This window comes from Cavia porcellus, unplaced genomic scaffold (assembly GCF_034190915.1).
Source record: "Cavia porcellus strain 051 isolate PalLab524CR breed Dunkin Hartley unplaced genomic scaffold, mCavPor4.1 scaffold_1, whole genome shotgun sequence".
In the NCBI taxonomy this organism is placed as follows: domain Eukaryota; kingdom Metazoa; phylum Chordata; class Mammalia; order Rodentia; family Caviidae; genus Cavia; species Cavia porcellus.
The window spans coordinates 190,861,681-190,883,276 of NW_026947484.1; the positions used below are offsets into that span (position 1 = coordinate 190,861,681).

Consider the following 21,596-nt stretch of genomic DNA (forward strand, 5'->3'; position numbering starts at 1 on the left):
ATTAGGAACTGATGCCTTTGGGAGGTAATTCAATCTAGATGAGCTCATGAGAGCCCTCACAATGAATATTTAGCCTGTTATGGGTTGTTTACTAATGCAACTATTGCTACCATAAATAACTTTGTACATATGTGATTTTATATGGTTTATATGTGTATGATGTAATCCTAAAAGTGTAGTCACTGAGAATAAAGGAGTTTGTATTTTGAATTGTATTAGTGTTGGGGAGGGGGGAACAACTTCTCTCCACCACTTCAGATTGAGACCCTGAGATGTACTAATTAACAAACAATAGAAAGTAACAGGGAAAATAGTATTCATTTGCCAGGGAGCACACAATGAAGAGGCTCTCCAAACCCCTAGAGTTGAGTGTTTACACACCATCTTAATATGAAAGGGGTTTGGGACTTCCGGGAGCATTAAAGGAAACTAATTTTAAAAAATGGAAGATACAAGAAAAAAATTTTTTGAAATAGGTTCATGCTGTCTTACCTAGATTGGTGTCAAACTCCTACCACAAGTGACCTTCCATTTAAGTATCTCAAGTGGCCAGGACTGTAGGCACGTGCTATTGGGCCCAGGCAGAAGGTACCTAAAATTTTGATAAAGGTCTTAAAAATGTAATTTCTCATACAAGTGTGAGTGGTCTATATTCTTTCTGTTTATTAACCTTCAAGAGAGGCAATTTATGGTAGCTGTATCTTCTAAAGGCTTTGCTTAAGCCAACAAAAGAAGTTTTCATATTTTTACCCCTGTGGTTGTTGTTCATTCAAATATTGTAAACTTAAAATAATTTTCATATCACGAGTGGGGCCAAGTTGATTCTAGCAATAGATATTGCCAAATTGTCATCTCTACACTCTGCAAAATCTTTTTTTCTGAGACAGGATACAGTTGGGGATGGCTTTGAACTCACTTTGTAGCCCAAACTGGCTTTTAAACTGAGCAGTCTCCTGCCTGAGCCTCTGGAATGTTGGGATTATAGGCCTACACCACCACACCTGGTAACGCTACCTATGTCTACACTTAACAAGCAATGAGTGAGAGTGACTACTTTAATCAAACAATGCCAAATTCTCCAATATTTAATTTTACTTCTGGGCCTACTGTTTCGATTCACTGACTTGTCTGTCTTTTCATATACTAGTACTCCATTGTTTTAAACTAGGAGCTGGGAGTAGTGGTGAATGCCTAGGCTCACTGTGAAGATCCTGAGTTCAATGCCCAGTATGGCAGGGGAAAAAAGTATCTTATCAATACTTTTTTCTTATTGATACTTTCATTGAAAAATTTTGATTGCTTTTGAAAGAATTTTGCCCAAACCACCTATAATTCTGGTCTTCATAAATACTACTAAAGTAATAATACCTGCTGTAAGAATTAATATAGTAATCTTATAAACCTAAAAATTAAGAAGGTCTTTTTAAATTATTTCCTGAAAACTCCCAATCTTTCACTGAGGTTCAGATATGACAGGAGAAATAGATAGGTAAAAAAGAGATAAGGCACTCTTGGAGATTGAGACAGGAAGTTTATAAGTTGAAGCCCAGCCTGGAAACTTAGTGACTCAACAAGACCTTGTTATGGTTTGTGTTTGGATTGCCCTTTAAAGCCTCATGCAGTCATGGTGGCAGCTGTATCTAGTGTTTGATTGGTTCATTGTCTAGTGCTGGAATTGGCTGGATGAGACCTACCCCAATCCAAAGGTGGGTAACGAGCATACAATATAAGGGAGGTGTGCTTTTCCCTTTTGCCCTTTTTCTTGCTTGTGGCACCATAAAGGGTTACCCCTTAGCCACACCACCCTGCCTTGGAACCAGCTAAGTATGGTCTGAAGCCTCCAAAAACTGTAAGCTAAATAAACCTTTGTTTCCTTCATTTTGGCTATCACGTATGTATTTTGTCCCAGCAATGAGAGAAAACTTGTTTTGAAGGGGGAAACACAGATGAGAGAGAACACACACAGAGAGAGAATCATACTTTTAAAATTGTACTTTTAAGAAAACTGCAGGTTCAGGACACAAAGTTACCTTAGTTTACAATACTTTTGTTTTTTTTCCATTCCAGGCAACTCCCTCAAAATCCTGAGTTTTAAAACATACAATAAGTCTATAAATTGGGCTTATCACTTTTACCTGTAAATTTGTCTGTGCTCTTCCTCCTACAGACTAGCCCACCTGCAGACACTAAAAATTACTTATCCTAGATCATGTGTTGAACACAAATATCCCCGAAGAACACAAATATCCCCACCTCAGACCGTAAGTCTCTTTCTGAATGCTCACACTCTACTTTCCCAGAGAATTTACTTTTTTTTCCGAGACTGTACTTCTTTAACTCTAATCAATCTGTCTATCCCTTTCATTGACAAATCCTGAAATGCATTTCTGTGATGAAAGATGGTGAACCTACTCTAAATGTAGGGACAAACTGAAATCTTCCTCTCCTGCTTTGAGACACTTCTCAGACCCTGTCTAGTGACAAGGTAACCATGGTGAACAGTTTGATAGTATCTTTTCATACACTGCCATGTATTTACAAGCTTTTATGTATACCTCCACATGCTGGTGGTGGTTGTTTCTTGAGAGTGGAGGGTGCTGGGGATTGAACCCAGGGCCTTGTGCATGCCAAAAAAGCCTTAATACACTGATCTACACCAATCAGCCTATTGGTTCTTATTTTGTGTAGATGTATCCATTAATGGTATAAACACATATATGTGTATGTATCACTATATATGGTACTCTTCTGCAGATATAACTCGAGGTTATGTTCCCCCAACAAAGCTGTCATTAAACAACCTCACGTATTTTTCCACCTTTGTGTATTTCCACAGCATACATTCCTGGAATGAAAATGCCAGTTGGAAGGGAATAAATGCTTATTTTAAATTTAGTTAGACACGACCAGCTTATTTTCAAAGACAGTATCAGTGATTACCCTGTCAACAGTATGTGAGGGTGCCCATTTACAAATCATTTTTGCTAGTCTACAAATTTGATAATGTCTAAGTTATCTAGGAATTATCCTAAAGACCAACTGGCTTAGTGTCAGTATTCAATATTAGCTCTATTTTACTCTGCGATCTGGTGCAAAATACATGTGTAAAAGCTATAAAGTGTCAGGGACTCTTAATGAATAAAACTGACGAGATTTCACAGAGGCCTTAAAGAGATAAACCCGAAGGGCAATGCTTCCCACTGCACACCATCGTCTGGAGGAACCGCTCCAGCTGCCTGCAGTTGGGTGTCACGTTTTGAGGAAGCAGGGAGGTCCGTTTTTAAAGACTTTTTTCCCCCACCCTGCATCACCCAGACCAGACGGAATCTGGTCGCGTCCGACAGTCTGCCTTTGTGTCTGGACGGTTTCCGCAAGATAAAGGCCCCGCGTATAGTGTCTGCTCTTCCCCTGGGGAGGAAGGGTTTCCACCCGCCTCAGTGCCCCATACCCTGGGCGTCGAGCTGCCGGCCTCCGTCGGGAATCGGGGTCGCCAGTCTCCACCGCACGTGCGCCTGGGAGTCCGGGCCGCTCCGCAGCTCGCGCTTTTCGGACTTCTTCCCTTTAAGTCCGCGACCCTTCAACGTTCGAGATCTCGGCGGAACTTAGTACTTCTATATAGATTGATACAAATCAATAAATTGTATTTTGAGGGAGTTATAGGTAATTATAAAGTTGGTTTTGGAGACTGCCGGCTTGCATGACCTGTGGCACGGTATGTCGAGACAAACACAAAACCCCGAGTCCGGGACCCGCCTGCCCGGTCCTCAGGCGCCAGCGTTCCCAGGCAGGTCGCCACTCTAGACTGGACGCAGCACGCGGCCCACTTAACTACCGTGAGACGGATATTTTAAATTCATTGTTTCAACCGTGGATTTTGGTTTAATTCAATCTAAAACAGCTCCTGTAGCTTCTTTTGTACGGCTTTTTTTCTTTTAACTTTACCTTTTCTAACGGTAACAGTTGAGAACAACTTCTATCGTACTGCAGTGTTGGCTTCGAGCAACGGAACTCAGTTCTGAGCTTCAGTCCCAGATTATGCAGCGACCTGCACTAAGAGGGTAGGGAAATCTTTCAGGACCAGCCAATGGCTAGGCTTTATTACCCTTTGAGCCTGCCTCCCGGGCAGTCGTGATTGCGATTGGAGAAACTAGGCGGAAAAATCTATTTGCCTCGTACAGGCTTTGATTAGCTGCTGCTCACAGTCACTTTTCTATGGTCCAAACATAGAGTCATTTAGTGATAAGTCCCGCCTTAAGAGGCGTTTGATAACAGTTTCATGTATTGTAAGGTAAATGATGATTGGTCAGAGCGTTCACGGATTCAGTCGGTAGTAAACACAGCCAGACTCCTGGGACGGTGGATTGGTCAGTTTTTCAAGGGGCCGAGTAAATTCCTATAGTACAGTGCCCACAGGAGGCAGTCGTCCAGGCCCCGCCCTCCAGCTGCTGATTGGTTTTAGCTCATAAAGGAGGCGGGGGAATGAAGCGGGTGGCTAGGTGATTTTGCGTTGCGTCACTTCCGTTTACTGTCGGCGGCAGCCGCCGCTGTTTTAGAGAGGTGGCGAACCGGCCAAAGGAGCTGGGGGACTGGAGGGGTGTGCCGGGGGCGGGCAGAAAGAAGAGGAAGTCCCATCACGAAGACGCCAGTTTGGACGTTCCCGCCTCCTCCGACACAGTCAGGTCTGATCCGAGAAGGGTCACCGCCTCCTCTAGCGAGAAGGGGGGCGGAGCTCGGCTCAGGTGAGACGACCCTGTCAACCAGAGCGGTGATGGCGCGCGCGGGCGCGCTCACGTGGAGACTAGAGCGCCAGGGCCGCGCCAAGGCGTCAGGGAGCGCGCAGACGCATAGTGCCCCACCCCCCACCCCGCCTCCCCTGCCTGTCTTTCTGAGGGGGTATTGTTACCCTTCTGATGAGAGCGACCGAGCGGGTGGAAGGCAGGTTCTTCTGCGCAGGCGTGCCCAGTGTCCCGACGCCTGGCTGTCTGCGGGGTGGGGCGGAGGCTCGTGCCCCTGTCTGCAGATCCTGGCGGGAGACGTAGCTTCCCAGACATGGGTAGGAAAGGCCTCCGGATGTATACGCTGGCGGGATGAATGGAGGATCTGCTGCCCTCCAGGATGGAATCGGGTGGCTTCTTGCTCTCGTCTTGGGTCTTCTTGAACGACGAGGTTTCGTTTCATCAGTGGAAGGCCACAGGCGATCTGGATTCGGGAGTTGGCAGCAGACTCTGGAGGGGTGGAGTGTTTCGGAATGCCTGAACGTGTTACGAGAGGAAGAAAGTGTTTAATGGGCATTTATTAAATGCCAACTACTTCAGGCTTCGCGCGAGGAGCTGCAGGAGATGCAGTGCTAAGAAACCGCCATCCCATGCTCTATCTGTGTGGAGGACAGATTTGTGCATCAGTACACAAGGCAGTGAATTAAGGATGATCGCAGGTTCCCCCCACCTCTAAAATAGTCATTTATTATTGTAGCAGAAGGCAAATTTTAAATATTTGGAAGAAAATGGGTAAATGCACAGTAAAGTCTTAATTACTAAGTAGTAGCTCTAGTTTAGATTTGAATTAGTAAAATAAGCTCTTCACCTTCAAGAATTTAAACAAAAATATTTCAAATATATGTCCATATGTTTTTGAGTTACAGTAAGTGAAAGATTTTACATACATTTGAATATTTAGAGGGTGAAGACAATGCTGTGCCTTAACAACCGATTTGTTGTCCTTGTATGGGATTTTGTGCCTTAGATAATTTTAAAAGGTGGGGTGGACATCTGATTGTTTTTATGAAAAATTTGCCTGCGATTTCCGTGGTAAAAGCGGTTGGCAGTAGGCTAGTAGAGGGAAGAGATCAGATCGCCAGAGGAGAGAGAATTTTAGAGAAAAGCTCCTAAACCAAAGGAGCTATTTTTTTCTCCCACTGTTGTTTTGTTTTGTTTTTCTAAACCTTTCTGGAAATCTCAGTAAACTTGGCAAGACTGACCTGGCCGCCACAGCCAGCTTGGAGCCCTGCCAGGTAAGATTAATTGACTGAGGACCTTTTCTGGGCCCTTGCATTTTACTGAATAAATGGAGCAGGACTTTTTCAAGAGGCTTGAAGTGAAATTTTTTGCTGGAGATTTGCCTTTTTTGTCCTAAAAGTTGTGTCAAAACATAACTTTTAGTTAACTGGGGATGCTGGTTAGCTGGATTCTGGTTAATTGATGCGTCTTGGAAAATTCTGCAAGTGATGAGATTTGGAGGAAAAGCATTTTACAGTGGGGTGTTTACTTAAATTTAAGGTCAGTACTATCAAGAGACTGTCACAGGACTGTCATGAGAAGTGGAAAGATTTTCAAAAATCATTTGGATAGCAACATGCCTACAAATGTTTTAATAGTTAAAGTTCTTAGCATTGTTTGTATTGTAGTGGAGACTTTAAAATATCTTGTGTACAATGAGAGTGACAAAACACTCTTGCTGGCACAAAATCTGGAATCTGCCTCAGATTCTCCCTGGAAGGGAAAAAAGGACTGTGCCAAGTATTGATTCCATGTTAGCTTTTAACTTTTATTTTTCAAGTGTAAGTTAATTCTAAATACTATTCCCATCTGTCAGTTTTGAGCATATTGTTTTTCTTTTCCTATACTCAGCATTTCTCAATTATAGATACTGTCTGGTAGAGCCAGTTTGCCTTAGTGTAGCAGGTGGGATGGAATGTAACCCTACACGTACCTTTTGTCTATTAGTGCACGGAAGTAAGGCGAAGTATTTTGAGGGAGATTTTCTCATGCTAAAGACCAGCTGTTTCTGAGTGGTCTTCAGTTGTTTTCATTACTGAATAGTGGGTTAATCTTAAGATTTACTTTTTGCTGATGCCTTTCATTTAATTTACATATATTTGCTAAAAATACTTTTTTTTTAGCTCAAACATTAAAAATTGTGGTGGAATATTATCATAATACAGTACATATCAAAGATTCTTAATATCCAAGATTTTCTCTGTAGATAATTTTTCTTTTGTCTTCTATTTGAATTATGTTTAATGCTTCAATATTTTCTTTTTTTCCCAGTATTTTTTTGATTCCAAAACAGATTTTGTTCACAATTTACTTTCCTTGAAGACACGAAGGTATAAACAAACATGTTATAGTTTTAATTGGCAGCTTTTTTTTTCTTGAATGTTGTCATATGAAATAATGGAGTTTGTAATTACAGGCAAGTTAGATTTTATGAAATATGGTACAATTAAAAGACTTTTGTACCCAGTTAATTCAATGTAATTGTAATCAATGAATTTTCCAAATTTCCTTTTTTGTTGTTTGTTTGTTTTGGATACTGGGAATCAACTCAGGACCTCACGCTTGCCAGGCAGGTGCTGTGCCGCTGAACTATATTCCTGGCCCTGCTTTTGTGTTCTTGAGAAAATTTGGTAGTGAAAGGAGCTGATTAGGAGTAAAAGAAGCACTTGGGAGGTTAAGGCAACCTGGGCTATGCAGTGAGCTTAAGGCCAGCCTGAACTACATAGTGAGAGTGTCTCAAAAAACCAAAACAAACAGTAAATAAATTCATTAAAATTAAGAAAATACTTGGTTTATTTAAAGAATAATTAAGTGGTAGGTCTGATTTTTGGAAATTATACTTGGTAGGCTGTTACTTTGTGTACTTGATAACAAGTTAACAAATGCTTTACTTCTTAAACTGAAAATGATTGGGGTGACCTGTTTGCCCTTTTTTTCCTGTACATGATATTGTTAACATGGTATCACTGATTATTCAGTACATCTTAATTAGTTATAATTTAAAATTCACTGAGTCTTCTTCCTCTAAAAACACAAGGGTTTCACCTTTATAGTCTTTCTATTTTAACTCTACTACAAAGAGCATTTGAGGAAGGAAGATAGGGAAAAGAGAACTCACTATTTGAGACAGGACCCCCAAAATACTACAAAAAAATATAACTACCAGGCATGGTGGTTCACTCCTGTAATCCTAGCACTCAGGAGGCTGAGGCAGGAGGATCTTTGTAAATTCAAGACCAGCCCAGGCCAGCCTGAACTGATAGTGAGACTGTCTCAAACAAACAAATATATATATGTTCATATATATATATATATATATATTCATATATATGTATATATATGTTCATATATATATGTATATATATGTTCATATATATATGTATATATATGTTCATATATATATGTGTATATATGTTCATATATATACATATATATATATATACATGTGAACATATCTGTGACATACATTGTATTTCATTTTGAATAGATGATCAAAAACAACTGGGCAAGTCAAGTAGCAGCCAAGTATCAGTACTGATTTGATAAATGATTCAGAAATGAAGGGGAAATAAACTTACTTGTTTTGAGAGCAAATGGTATAAGAAATAGATTAAATCCATTCATCTTCTCTACTGGTAATCAGTGACAGTGTCTCCAGTGCTATGACATGGGTTTCTTTAAATAGGTTTAGTTTTTTTCTTTAAGAAATGGGCTTTTTTTGATTTCTGAGGGGTAAAAGGCAGTGAAAAATATTTTTTAAAGTTTCTAAAAAAGATTTTAGGAAATGTAGTGGGATGCATGGCAGGGCAGTGTTTTCTAAGTAACAGTGAAAAAAAATATATATATATGAATATATATACACTATATATATAGTTATATATATATATTCACTACATATACAACTGTATATATACAATATATATAGAACAGTGATACATATACAACTATATATACATATACAGCTATATATATATATATACAATATATATATATATATATATATATATACACACACACTATATATATATACACACTGGGGATTGAACTACGACCTCACGTTTGCCAAGAATGAAAATATATTTAGACATCTTAAACAGATATTAAAATAGAAACAGCTAAAAGCCATTAATGGTAAATTTATATAGACTTTTGTGAGCTATTTTCCCTCCCTTTCACTTCTTTCCATGGTAGGGAATCTTACCCAGGGCCATATACATGTTAGGCAAGTGCTCTACTATTGGGGATTGGGCCATGAGCCCCATTGTCTGGCAAGATGATAAGAAAGAGAGAAATTTAGTAATACAAGATGAGTGACTGGGAAGTCTGTGTCTCCAGATGGGCCAAGAGAGCAACACTCCAAGACAGCCACCACCATTCATTGGGTGTATACAGTGATAAGTGGAGTTGCAAAAGATTTGAATTTAGTGGAAGACTCAGAGGTCAAATATAATCCTGCGATGTCTCAAGAAGGTGTAGATGATCTTATACTAAGAAGTATCTTGCCCTGGAACATAATGCTAGGATGACTCAAGAAGGCATAGATGATCTTATGCTAAGAGGGATCTTGCCCTAGTGGTTTTAGTCTTAGTGGGTGGGAGAGGATGACTCATCCCTAACGAGTGAATGGGAATCTCAAGTAGGTAGTACCAGTAACCCCAAACCTCCATTTTATCCCTTAGGGAAGTATGCAAAACTAGCTCATGTGAATTCGTGGTCCCCAGTGCTCTCCCACTTAGCTATCCTCTTAGCCCTATTACAGACTCAGATACATTTGTGAAAGTTGTATGATCCTCAGAATCTTCACTGGTTCAAAATGTTCAAAGTAAATAATCAACTAGCTAGCTATTCATTTATTTAAATTTCTGGAAAATAGAATACCTGAGAAAGGGAATTTCTGAGTAGTGACTTTTATACTCTTGTGGCTGGCACAAAATACCTGATATCTCCATGTTAAAGGAGGAGGAAAAATTTATTCTGGCTAGTTTGTAGTGGTTTTGATATAGGGGAAAGAAATTCCCAATCTACAAGATTTTTGGTATGACTTTGCGTTCTCTAAAATTGATGAATTTTAGGAACGGTGGAGGTTAAAAGCAGAATATATTTATCCTTGTTTATGTGTATGTCAGATTCTTTTCTCTACCAGGAAAGTTTTCTGCCATTATGTCTGTGAATACTTTTTTTTTTTAAATGTCCTTTGTGATGCCTCCTGCTTTTTCATTGACTCCAGTCAGTCAGTCCTAAATAAATATTATTTGTGTCATCTAGCAGCTGCTGGATTGATTTCTCATGGTTCCCTACTACTTTTGAGAAATGTTTCTTTTCTTGGTCACTAACTGTAAGCCTGTCTTGAATATGAGATCCTGTCCTCATATTAGCAGATCTGCTTCAAATACTTTTAATTGAGTTTTTATTCTCCTAGATAACTGCTTGAATCTGCTTAATGGATTCCATTTCTTTCTTATGCTAAGCTTCCATAATTTTCTTAAGTTTGACCTTTTTTTGTCTGTATGTGCTCTAAGCTTGGTATGTATTTTGGTAATTGGTAGTTATCTCTGAGAGATTATGTTAGGCTATTCTGGTGCAATAGAGGAATAAAAACTACAAAACGAACAGGTTTATTGAGCTGAGGAGCACACAATCCATGGTGGCTGGGCAGACACAGAGGCAGAGGGTGATACAAACTCTGATCAGAAGTGGTGCATGGGGCGGATATTGATGGCTTGTGAGGAACCGATTGGAATTCTCTGTGTTTGCAAAAAGGAAGGGGAGTTGCATTTAGGGCTGAAGAAGAAGCAAGAAGTGGTAAGCATGCCCGCTTTGGGCTTCCATCATACTGCCATAATTGTACAGTAATTTATACCAGGGCAAAAACCTTTCAGATTATTTCTGATTTCATTTTTTTGTAGCCTCATTCAGTTGCTTTGTTTTACCACTTCAGAGATGCCTGGTGAGCGACTTTCAGATTGTCCCACCTTATTGCTGATAGGATTATTTCCAAAAGATAAAAAGTATTTCCAAAAGATGAGAAGTATAAAATAAAAAGCGGCCTTTATTCTGAGAACACGGAGAGAGATCACCGGCACCCCCCCACCGCTGGAGTCCAGCGATCTCTCCGGCGGACACGTGGCGTGGGGGTATGTAAGTAGCCTCGATTTGGGGTGGAACCTAAGGAGGCATTAGGGATGCACAGGTAGCCCATTGGTCCTAGGTTTGGCGCCATAGGTAAATTCCCAGGGGTGGGAAGATGGCGTCACAGGTAAAATCCTAGGGGTGGGGGAGATAGGGGCTTCCTGGTTCCGGTTGAGGCTTTCCTGGCTACAGTGTCTTGTCTGGGCCAAAACCCTTTCAATTGCTTCTTAAATTTGCATTTGGTGAACTGTATGTCTGGGGTTGCATTTTGCTTAAGTGTTTTTTCATTTTTTTCCTCTCCTTTTTTAGTTTAATCCCTGTGGTGGTGCTTTTAAGTTGCCCATGGTAGGTTGATTTATTAGTAGTATTTAGGGCCCTTAGGTGATGACTACTTCTCTGAGGTTTCTCCCAGGTGTAGCTGGTTTTCTGGTTTTGAGTCTGTTGGAAGATCCGACTTCTTCAGTTTGTTGGAGATGAGAAGTTGTGGCTTGTTTGGCCCAGTGCCTGGTTCTTTGAAACTATGCCACAGTATTTTCTGTGACCCTTAGTCAATTTCAGTAATGGAATACCAAGACCAACACCTGTTTAGAACAATTTATGTCAATTTTGGCTGTACTGTTTGACACAGTAGCATCAAACACAGCATACAAAATGACAAACTAAGCTAATCTTTAATTTGGCACTTTTAATTCTATGAACTAGACTTGTGATTATATAACAAAATGTAAAACAAATCAGAAAATTATATGCAGTATAAAAGTCTTTAATGTGTCAGTTTTGCCCTCAGGAGTTAAAATCTAAAATGGATTAAGGAGAAAATAGAGAACTGGAAGAGGAGGAACAGATTAGAAGTAAGGTTGGGGGACAAAGGAGGATCGTGTCAACTTTGGGAAACTGGTGCAGAAGACTGAAGGAAAAGAGATAGAAGAGATAAAAGGAAGAACACAACAGAACCACACCCACAAAGAGGCCAGGAACCACATTCATACTCATAAAAACAATGAAGGAGAAAGAGGGAAAAAAAAAACCAGTTCACTTGCAGGTTTCCCTTGGTTTCACTAGTAGACAGCCTGTGGAGACAGAGTCCCAAATCGTGTTCATCTATCCCAGCAAGCCAGCAGGAACTTTTTGTTGGAGTCGTGGATAATCTCAGAGGCCTGCCCCAAAACCAGACTCTTTGGACTTACCCCCACCTAAGCAATTTCCGCAAGTCCAAGCCCAGCTGGGAGCTGCCAGATGGAGCCGACAGCAGTTCTGGGTTCTGAGCTCAGCTGATCATCTCCAAGATGGCTCCTGGCCAATCACTCTCTCTCACAGGAGGACCCAGTCCTCTGCAGTCCCTGCCAGTCAGTGCAGTCCTCCACGTCTGCTGCCCCCCTCCACTGCCACGTCTCTCTGCAGAGCCTCTGAGGTAGCCAGCCTTCACCATCATCGTGTGTCTGCAGGTTCTAACAGCTTGTTTCGTGCAGTGAGTCCCATCTCAGGAGAAGGTACTGCCAGCTACTGCCATCTTCTTTGTTGAAGTTTTTCTCTGTGGACTTCAATTCACACTTCAGATTCTCCATGAGTCCAGTGGACTCACTTCCTTCTGTCTTCCTCACAATACTATATTCCAATATCTGGATGGCGACCCTCTGAGAGGCTGTTTTCTCTGCTGCTTACTCCTATGCCATCTTGGCCTCCATCATTTGTGGATTTTTGTTGTTTTTTGACACAAAGTCTAGCTATGTAGTCCAGGTTGACCCTGAATTTCCTGTAAGGCCTAGGCTGGCTTCTCATTGGAGATACTTGTGTCTCAGCCTTCCTACTGCTAGAATTTAGAATGAATTTATTGAGAGAAAGAAAGCTTCTGTCAGAGACTGACAGACAGACAGAAGGGGTCCTGAGCGGGTTGCCAAGGACCCTGCCTTTTCTAGAAATTTTTATAGAGCAAAACCAAAAGGCAGGTCCAAGGTGGGGAAGAAAGGAAATCACAAGATGGGCATAAGGTGGGACAGAACTATGGTTAACCAATAAGATTACAAGTGTAATTGCTCAGGTAAAATTGATTAAATTGGGATCAAATGGGGAAGTGAGCCATGTAGCAGGTGGGAACAGTGCCTTTGCCTGCAGAGATTGGGTTAATGGCTGTTTCTGGCTTCCTCAAGGTGACTGATAGCTATTTAGAATGTTAAACCCTGATGTTTATACTTTATGGGTGCATTTGTTTTGTCTTTTGCCTTGAGATCTGGCTTACAGCAGGAGGTGTTTGTTTTTCTTCATAGTTGCAAGGTATACAGTCTCCAGCACTGGCTCTATAACCCTATTTGCATGCCTGTAATATTTCTATCTACCTCAGCTTTCTGCAACAGTTTCAGTCCATGTAGTTAGGCTTGCTCCAAGGCAGAGGGTCATGCAGCAGAGGCTTGCTCATGGCATGGTGGCAGGAAGCAGCAAGGGGATCACGGCATGAGGGATATACTTTCCTGGCCTCACCCACAGTGACTCACCTCTTCCCACAAGGCGTCACTTCTCAGCATCACACCCAGCCTTGAACCTGTCAGTGGACTAATGCAGCAACACACTCCCATGATCTAGTCACCTCCCAAAAACCTCACCTGTGAGTACGTGAGGCTTTGAGTAGGGGTGAACCTGTGGCACACATGTTGTTTTTCTTTTAAGACAAAAGATGTTAATGATGAGTTTTTTCTGAACTAAAACTTCAGTGTCCAAGCTTAATCGCAGTGTTGGCATTTGTGATAAATAAGGGGCTTTGGGCTGCAGTTTGGGCACTCAGTCTGAAAAGTTTGCATTTCTAATCTAAATATAAGCATATCAGGTTACAATATAAAATTTCTAATAGAATAAGATAATAAAACTTGCCTTAAATTATTTTGAGGTTTAAAGGTAGTATTTTCAAACTCTGGCAGGTAAGAGACTTGGCATATTGGGTTTTTTGATAGCACCCTATGGGTGGACTAACCCAGTCAGGATTGGGCAGATATTGATTTTCCTCTTGTTAATAGAAGATCATGCTGTCAGAAAGGGATCTGTCACCCTGTCCTTCCCAAAGCTCTTATGTTTGATTTTTGTTGGCCCCAGACTGATGGAGAGGAGCTGGTGACAAGGGGCAGTGGGAAAAGACAAAGCTTATCCTACATGATCTGAGGTCTGTTTGCAATGATGACTTAGCATTGTGGCAGTATCCTGTAGCATCAGCAGGCAGGGAGGGTTTGGGTAAACAAGAGAAGGATTATGATTCTTTGCTGTCATTTACATCCTTGTCTTTTTACTCTTATATCCAATCATAAACACTCATTCTGCTTTTTTGTGCCATCCAGTCCTTAGCTCTCGTGATTACATACTGTCTCTCCAGTGAGCCCATATCATGTTGGGGTTGTGTAGCTGGACATGGGTTCGTATCTCTCTTTCTTCACTTATTCTAGTGGATAATGATGCCCCAGACCTGGATAAGCATTCACTCCTTGACAGTTGTCCCTAAGAGATAATGTATATATGAAATACCTGCAGAACCTGGCTCTTAGTAGGTATTCGGCCCACTCATCCTCTCCCTTCTTCACCCAGGTAATGGAACCATAGTATATGATAAGGGCCTGTGCATTGCTACTAGTACTACACAGCAGCTTTGACAGTTTATTACTCTAGGAACAAGTTAAGGGGAGACTTTGTGAATGATCCAGAAGGTAATATAATAGGAAAATACAAGGCAATTTATTTCATAAACATGAGTAATATAGCATATATATGCCTCACACTTAAAATACATCTATATTTTTGAGGAATGAGGTACCATATGTATGAGTTAATGCCTATGTGTGAACTTACCTACATCAGTAGTTTTTCAAGCTTTTTGGCTTTAGTATGCCTTTATACATTTTAAAATTATTAATGATGTGCTGGGCACGGTGGCCACACTTAAAACCCCAGCAATTGGGAGGCTGAAGCCGGAGGACTGTGAATTCGAGGCCTCCCTAGGCTAAATCATGAATTCAAGTCCAGTCTAAATTACAGAATGAGACCCTGCCTCAACACCAAAAACAAAACAAAACATTGTGTTATTGATATCAGGATTAACATATTACAAATTAAAATTGAGAAATTCATTAAAATAATAAACCTGTTATATGTGAAATAATATTTTAATGAAAAACTTTAAAACAAAAACTGATGATAATGGCATTTTAAAATTTTTTTTTAAATTTTAGAAAACAACAATAATACAGAATTTCAAAACAAGATAATAGGAAATTACCAAAGGTTAATACATGTGTAATGTTATCTTCAGAGTAGTTGCTCAGATGAGACATAGACCTGCAAAATTGATCAAACATTATAAACACAAGCCATTCTTTTCAATGAACTAAAAGTAGTAGTATAATTATCTTAGCTACCTTGTGTATGCATATACATTTATTTATTTATTTTCTTAATTTAAAGAGAGAAGAAAAAGAAAGGACATAAAAAAACAATGTAGTAAAAGGGTACAAATAATACAGTATTTCAAGAAAAAAATATATACAGTACGAAATCACCAGTTAATAGGTTACATATTATCTTCCCAGAAACAGTTTTCCATATCACTAAATTAAAGCATATAAAGTGGACATTCATACAGTGAAATTAGAGGCAGTTCCGTTCAATGCTCCAACAAAAGCTCAGTTATATGGTTTTCCATCCTACACACTCGAACATACCTGCGGTTATAACCCTTAGTCCCCCTTACTTTCCTCTCTTTTTTACAGTAACAATTAGACTTTTAGGGTTTTATTACTCTCAAGGTTCTTACTACTTTTTTGAAGAGAATAAAACCAAATGTGACTAAGCAAAACAGAGTCAGAACAGAAGGGTGGGCATAGCACATGATGCAAAAATAGAATACCAGGTAATCAAAAGTGGTTACCATTGTGCCTCTTGCTATTTTTAAATTGAGTTGTCTATATCATCAGGTATAATAGAATTGATCAAAATAGTACAGAACAAAACCAATAAAACTTACACTGAGGCCCTTACAGAACTTCAAAAAAAGGAGAATAGTCTTAATCAATATTGGGCATCATAGTATATCTTATTGCCTTCAAAGTGATTGCCTATACCCTCAAACTTGATACTATCAAAGAAAATAGAATATATAATAGACAGAACAAGATGGGGAGAGCAATACTGGTGTTCAAGTCAGGTTAATAGGGTAACAAAAAAGTTACTATAATATGTCCTGTTATTTTTAATTTAGTTTTCCCTTAATTAAAAAAATGAGAGAAAATAGATTAATTTAAAAAAGGGGGAGAGATTGAGAAAAGAGAGAAAACTGTAGTAAAACAACGCAGGGCAGAACCGAGCAATTCAAGCATCATTGTATTTCACCACCAGATAATGTAACTTAATAGTAGTCACCATAGTGCCTCTTTCCTTAAATTATTTGAGTGTAACTTCGCATACTATAATATCAAGCATATCTAGACAGTGTGAAGCCTTTCAAGAGAATGCAAGAATTACAGGGTATTTAGAACATGTTAATAGAAAATGAACAATGGTTTCTATATTATCTCTTTGCCTATAAAGAATTTTGTTTATACTCTAGCATATAGTGAAATATAGTAAGATACCACATGTTAAAACCAGTGGAAACAGATGTACTACAGCTTGATGGGACTGCAAAATAAGATGATATTAAATCAGCACTAGCTTTTATGTTGTGTTGCTTTCTTCAAAATAGCTATTCGTGCTATCATAGATACTAAAATCCAACAACCCAGGTGAAAACCATCGCAGTTAATGAGTGAAAACATTATATGGCTTCAAACAAATATGATTGAAAATCATAATTACCACATACTTCTATGTATTCTTATCATTTCTTACACTAGGGAAACTATTCGGTATTTATACATGTGAGTTTGATTTATTTCACTTATGAGTATGGTCTCAAGCTGCATCCATTTATTTATAAATGTCTCAATGCGGTCATTCTTTATAGCTGAATAGCTATAATGTATTCCACTGTATAGAAATACCACAACTTTTTTATCCATTCTTCAGTAGATGGACACTTAGGTTGTTTCCAAGATCTGGCTATTATAAATTGTGCTGCTATAAACATGGGTGCACATGTATTACTGTGGTATGATGCTTTCAGTTCGTCTGGGAATATGCCTAAAAGTGGGATAGCTAGGTCATATGGGGCTTCCAGTCCTAGTTTTCTGAGAAATCTCCAGACTGAGCTCCACAATGGTTGCACTAGTCTACACTCCCACCAACAGTGCAGGAGAGTTCCATTTTTTCCACAGCATCTCCAGCATTTGTTGTTGTTGGTTTTCTTGATCTTGGCCATTCTTCCAGGAGTGAGATGAAATCTCAGTGTACTTTTGATTTGCATTTCTCTAATGACCAATGGTGATGAACATTTTTTCATATATTTATTTGCCATTTGTATTTCTTCATCTGACAATTGTTTATTCATCTCAGATGCCCATTTTTGGATTGGGTCTTTGAATTTTGGGGGTCTCATTTTTTTGAATTCTTTTTTTTTTTTTTGTCTTTTTCATTTTTATCGGTACCAGGGATCAAACTCATGACTGCCTGCATGCAAGGCAGATGCTTATGCCGCTGAGCTAAATCCCCAGCCCCTTTTTTTTAATTCTTTATATATTTAGACAGAAGTCCTTTGTCTGAGGGGCAATTCACTAAGATTTTTTCCCAGTTTGTGGGTTTTCTTTTCACCACGCTGGAGACTTCTTTTGACGTGCAGAAACTTTTTCGTAAGAGGTGATCCCAGTTATTGATTCTGGGAAGTATTTCCCATGCGGTTTGAGTCGTGTTCATGAATTCTCTACCTATTCCTATATCTTCAAGATTTTTACCCAATTTGTCTTCCAATAGATTTAGTGTTACTGTTTTAATGTTTAGATCTTTGATCCATTTAGATTTTATTTTAGTACATGGTGATAGGAATGGATCTAGTTTTAGTTTTCGACATATGGAGAGCCAGTTTTTCCAGCACCATTTATTAAAGAGACTGTCGTTCTCCCAGTAAACATGTTTGGCCACTTTATCGAAGATAAGGTGGTTGAGTGTGTTTGTAGTTGTGGTTGTATCTTCTAATCGATTCCACTGATCTTCAGCTCTGTTTTGGTTCCAGTACCATGTTGATTTTACTATGGTTGCTTTGTAGTATAATTTCAAGTCAGGGATTGTGATACCTCCTGCCTTGCTTTTGCTGCTTAGACCTATCCTTGCTATTCTAGGTCTCTTCTCACTCCAGATGAATTTTAGGAGTGATTTCTCGAGTTCTATGAGGTATGTTGATGGTATTTTTATTGGGATTGCATTGAATCTGTATAAAAGTTTTGGGAGAATGGCCATTTTCACAATATTTATTCTTCCTATCCATGAGCAAGGAATGTTTTTCCATTTTCTGAGATCATCTTCAATTTCATTTTTCAGTGTATTATAATCTTCCCTGTAGAGGTATTTTACTTCTTTCGTGAGAGTAATTCCTAGATATTTCATTTTTTTGGTTGCCAGTGTGAAAAGTGTGGCTTCTCTTATTTCTCTGTGACTTTGTTGTTAGTGTATAGGAATGCTATTGATTTTTGAGTATTGATTTTATATCCAGCTACATTACTGAATTTCTTTATTATATCTAGGAGTCTTTCAATGGAGTTTTGGGGATCTTCTATATAGAGTATCATGTCATCTGCAAATAATGATAGCTTAACTTCTTCTTTTCCCATCTTTACGCCTTTTAATTCTCTCTCTCGTCTAATTGCTCTGGCTAGTATTTCCAGTACTATATCAAATAGGAGCGGTGATAAGGAACATCCTTGTCTTGTGCCTGATTTTTAAAGTAAAGGCCTTCAATTTTTGCCCATTTAGTATGATATTGGCTGTTGGTTTGTCATAGATGGCCTTTATTATATTGAGGTAAAGACCATCTATTCCAATTTTCTGCAGGGTTTTTATCATGAATGAATGTTGGACCTTATCAGAAGCTTTTTCTGCATTTAGAAATGATCATGTGGTTCTTACTTTTGGCTGTATTGATATGGTGTATTACATTTATTGATTTACATATATTGAACCATTCCTGCATGCCTGGGATGAATCCCACTTGGTCATGGTGCATGATCTTCTTGATGATTTGCTGCATCCTATTTGTCAATATTTTATTGAGGATTTTTGCATCTGTGTTCATTAGGAAGATTGGGCTGTAGTTCTCTTTTTTAGTTGGGTCTTTCTCAGGTTTTGGTACTAGAGTAATATTTGCTTCCAGGAATGACTTAGGAAGGATTGCTTCCCTTTCAATTTCATTGAAGAGTTTGAGGAGTGTTGGCATTAGGTCTTCTTTGTATTTCTTGTAGAATTCTGCAGTGAATCCGTCTGGGCCTGGGCTCTTCTTTGTAGGTAAGGATTTAATTATGTTTTCGATTTCATTAATAGAAATTGGGTTATTCAGTACTTTTACATCTTTATGACCTAGCTTTGGTACTTCTTATGCTTCTAGGAATCTGTCCATTTCCTCTGTGTTATCAAACCTTTGAGAGTAGACATTTTCGAAATAGGTGTTGATGATTTTCTGTATTTCTATAGTGTCTGTAGTGATTTCTCCTCTTTCATTCCTTATTGCATGAATTTGAGCTTTTTCGTCCCCTTTTTAAAATAAGGTTGGCTAGGGGCTTATTAATTTTATTTATTCTTTCAGAGAACCAACTCTTTGATTCATTGATTTTTTTTGGATTGTTTTTATACTCTCTGTTGCATTGATTTCTGCTCTGATTTTTATAATTTCTTCTCTTATTTTGGCTTTGGGCTTGACTTGCTCTTCTTTTTCTAGATGTTTGGGGTGTAACTCAGGTTATTTATTTGTATTTGTTGTGTTTTCCTGATGTATGAACTTAGTGCAATAAATTTTCCTCTGAGGACAGCTTTCATTGCATCCCACAGATTCTGGTAAGTTGTATTTGTGTTTTCATTTTCTTGTAGGTAGTGTTTAATTTCTCATTTGATTTCCTCTGTGACCCACTAATTACTCAAGAGTGTGTTATTCAGTTTTCATGTGTTTGTGGGAATTTTGTAGTATCTTTTATCATTAATTTCTAATTTCATAGTGCTATGGTCCTAGAATGCAAGGGATGATTTCAACTCTTTTGCATTTATTTAAATATGTTTTGTGAATCAATATATGTTCTATTTTAGAAAATGACCCGTTCACTGAAAAGAATATGTATTCTGTTGTTGTTGGGTGGAATACTCTGTATATGTCTATTAAGTCCATTTGTTCACAGGTACGATTCAGTTCTTTTATTTCTTTGTTGATTTTCTGTCTGGTTGATCTGTCCATTGGTGTCAATGGTGTGTTAAGATCTCCTGTTAGAATTGTGTCACTGTAAACTTGGTTTTTCATTTCTGTTAGTACTTGTTTTATATAACTGGGTGCTCTGGAATTTGGTGCATATATATTTAAGGTAGTTATCTCTTCCTCTTGGAGTTTTCCCCTAAAGTATGTTAGTGACCTTCTTTATCCCTTCTGATCATTATTGGCTTGAAGTTCACATTGTCTGCAAACAGAAATGCCACCCCCACTTTTTTGGGGGGTTCCTGTTGCATGAAGTATTGTTTTCCATCCTTTGACTTTCAGTCTGTGGGTATCCTTTTGGGTTAGATGGGTTTCTTGTAGACAACATATGGTTGGATTTTGTTTCTTGATCCATTCTGCCAGTCTGTTTCTTTTAATTGGTGCATTGAGACCATTTACATTAATGGTTATAATTGTTATATATTGGTTTATTGTTGAAATGTTATCTTTCTGCTGTTGCATCTTTGTCTTTCGGTTCTGTTTAATTGTCTGCTTTGTTTAGTGGTTTTTTCCTAGATGTATATAAGCTGTCTTTCAGTATTCTTTGCAGGGTTGGCTTGGTGATCATGTAGTTTTTCAGCTGTTCTTTGTCATGGAAGTGTCTTCTCTATCCATTTCTAAGGACAGTTTTGCAGGATACATCAGCCTAGATTGGAAATCATTTTCCTTTAGGATCTGAAATACTTCGCTCCATGCTCTTCTTGACTTTATTGTTTGTGCTGAGAAGTCTGCTGTGATTCTGATAGGTTTTCCTTTATAGGTGATCTGTCTTTTGTCTCTTACAGCTTTTAATATTCTATTCTTTTGTTAGATTTCTGGGATGGCCATTTCTATGTGTCTGGGTGTAGTTTTATTTTGGTTATGGCTATTTGGAGTTCTATATGCTTCACTGATCTTGATCTCGGTTTCCAATATCATGTTTGGGAAATTTTCAGCTATTACTTCTCTAAATATCCTCTTGACACCCTTTATGTTGTTCCTTTCTTTTTCATTTATCCCTATTAACCTTATATTGTTCTCTTTGCGTCATCTTGCAGGTGTTGAATTGTTATTTCCTGATTTCTTGTTATTTTTAAAAGATCTTTCCTTTCCTGTTCACTGGCTGCAATCTTGTCTTCGAGGTCTGAAATTCTATCTTTACATTCATTGAGGAGGTTTTTACAACTTTTGATGGAGTTTTTGATTTCCTGTATATCTCTTTGCATCTGCTTTATATATTCTATTTGTTTCTTATATTGTTCATCCAGGGATTCTATCTTTTTGTTTATCTCCTCAAATTTTTTAACTGTGTCTTCTTAAGATATGTTCAGCATCTCCTTCATTTCTTTTATCATTTCTTC

General features: G+C 38.7%; 2 protein-coding genes across 7 annotated transcripts in view; one reads left to right on the top strand and one right to left on the bottom strand.

Moving 5' to 3' along the window:
• Polr1e (RNA polymerase I subunit E) overlaps positions 1-4,503 on the bottom strand; it is a 28,862-nt gene extending 24,359 nt beyond the window's left edge. The window contains exon 1 of the mRNA XM_063225319.1: positions 3,449-4,503. The gene's annotated coding sequence lies outside the window, so the exon portion shown is untranslated. The remainder of the gene's footprint in view (positions 1-3,448) is intronic.
• A 51-nt stretch (positions 4,504-4,554) lies between these two features.
• Positions 4,555-21,596, top strand: part of Zbtb5 (zinc finger and BTB domain containing 5) — a 47,595-nt gene continuing 30,553 nt past the window's right edge. Inside the window, exon 1 of one of the 6 annotated variants that reach the window (XM_063225274.1) lies at positions 4,555-4,739. The gene's annotated coding sequence lies outside the window, so the exon portion shown is untranslated. Of the gene's footprint in view, positions 4,740-4,923; positions 6,011-8,849; positions 10,910-10,973; positions 12,395-12,421; positions 13,052-21,596 lie in introns of those variants that run through there. The other 5 variants (XM_063225290.1, XM_005008661.4, XM_063225310.1 and 2 more) reach the window with 5 other exon arrangements.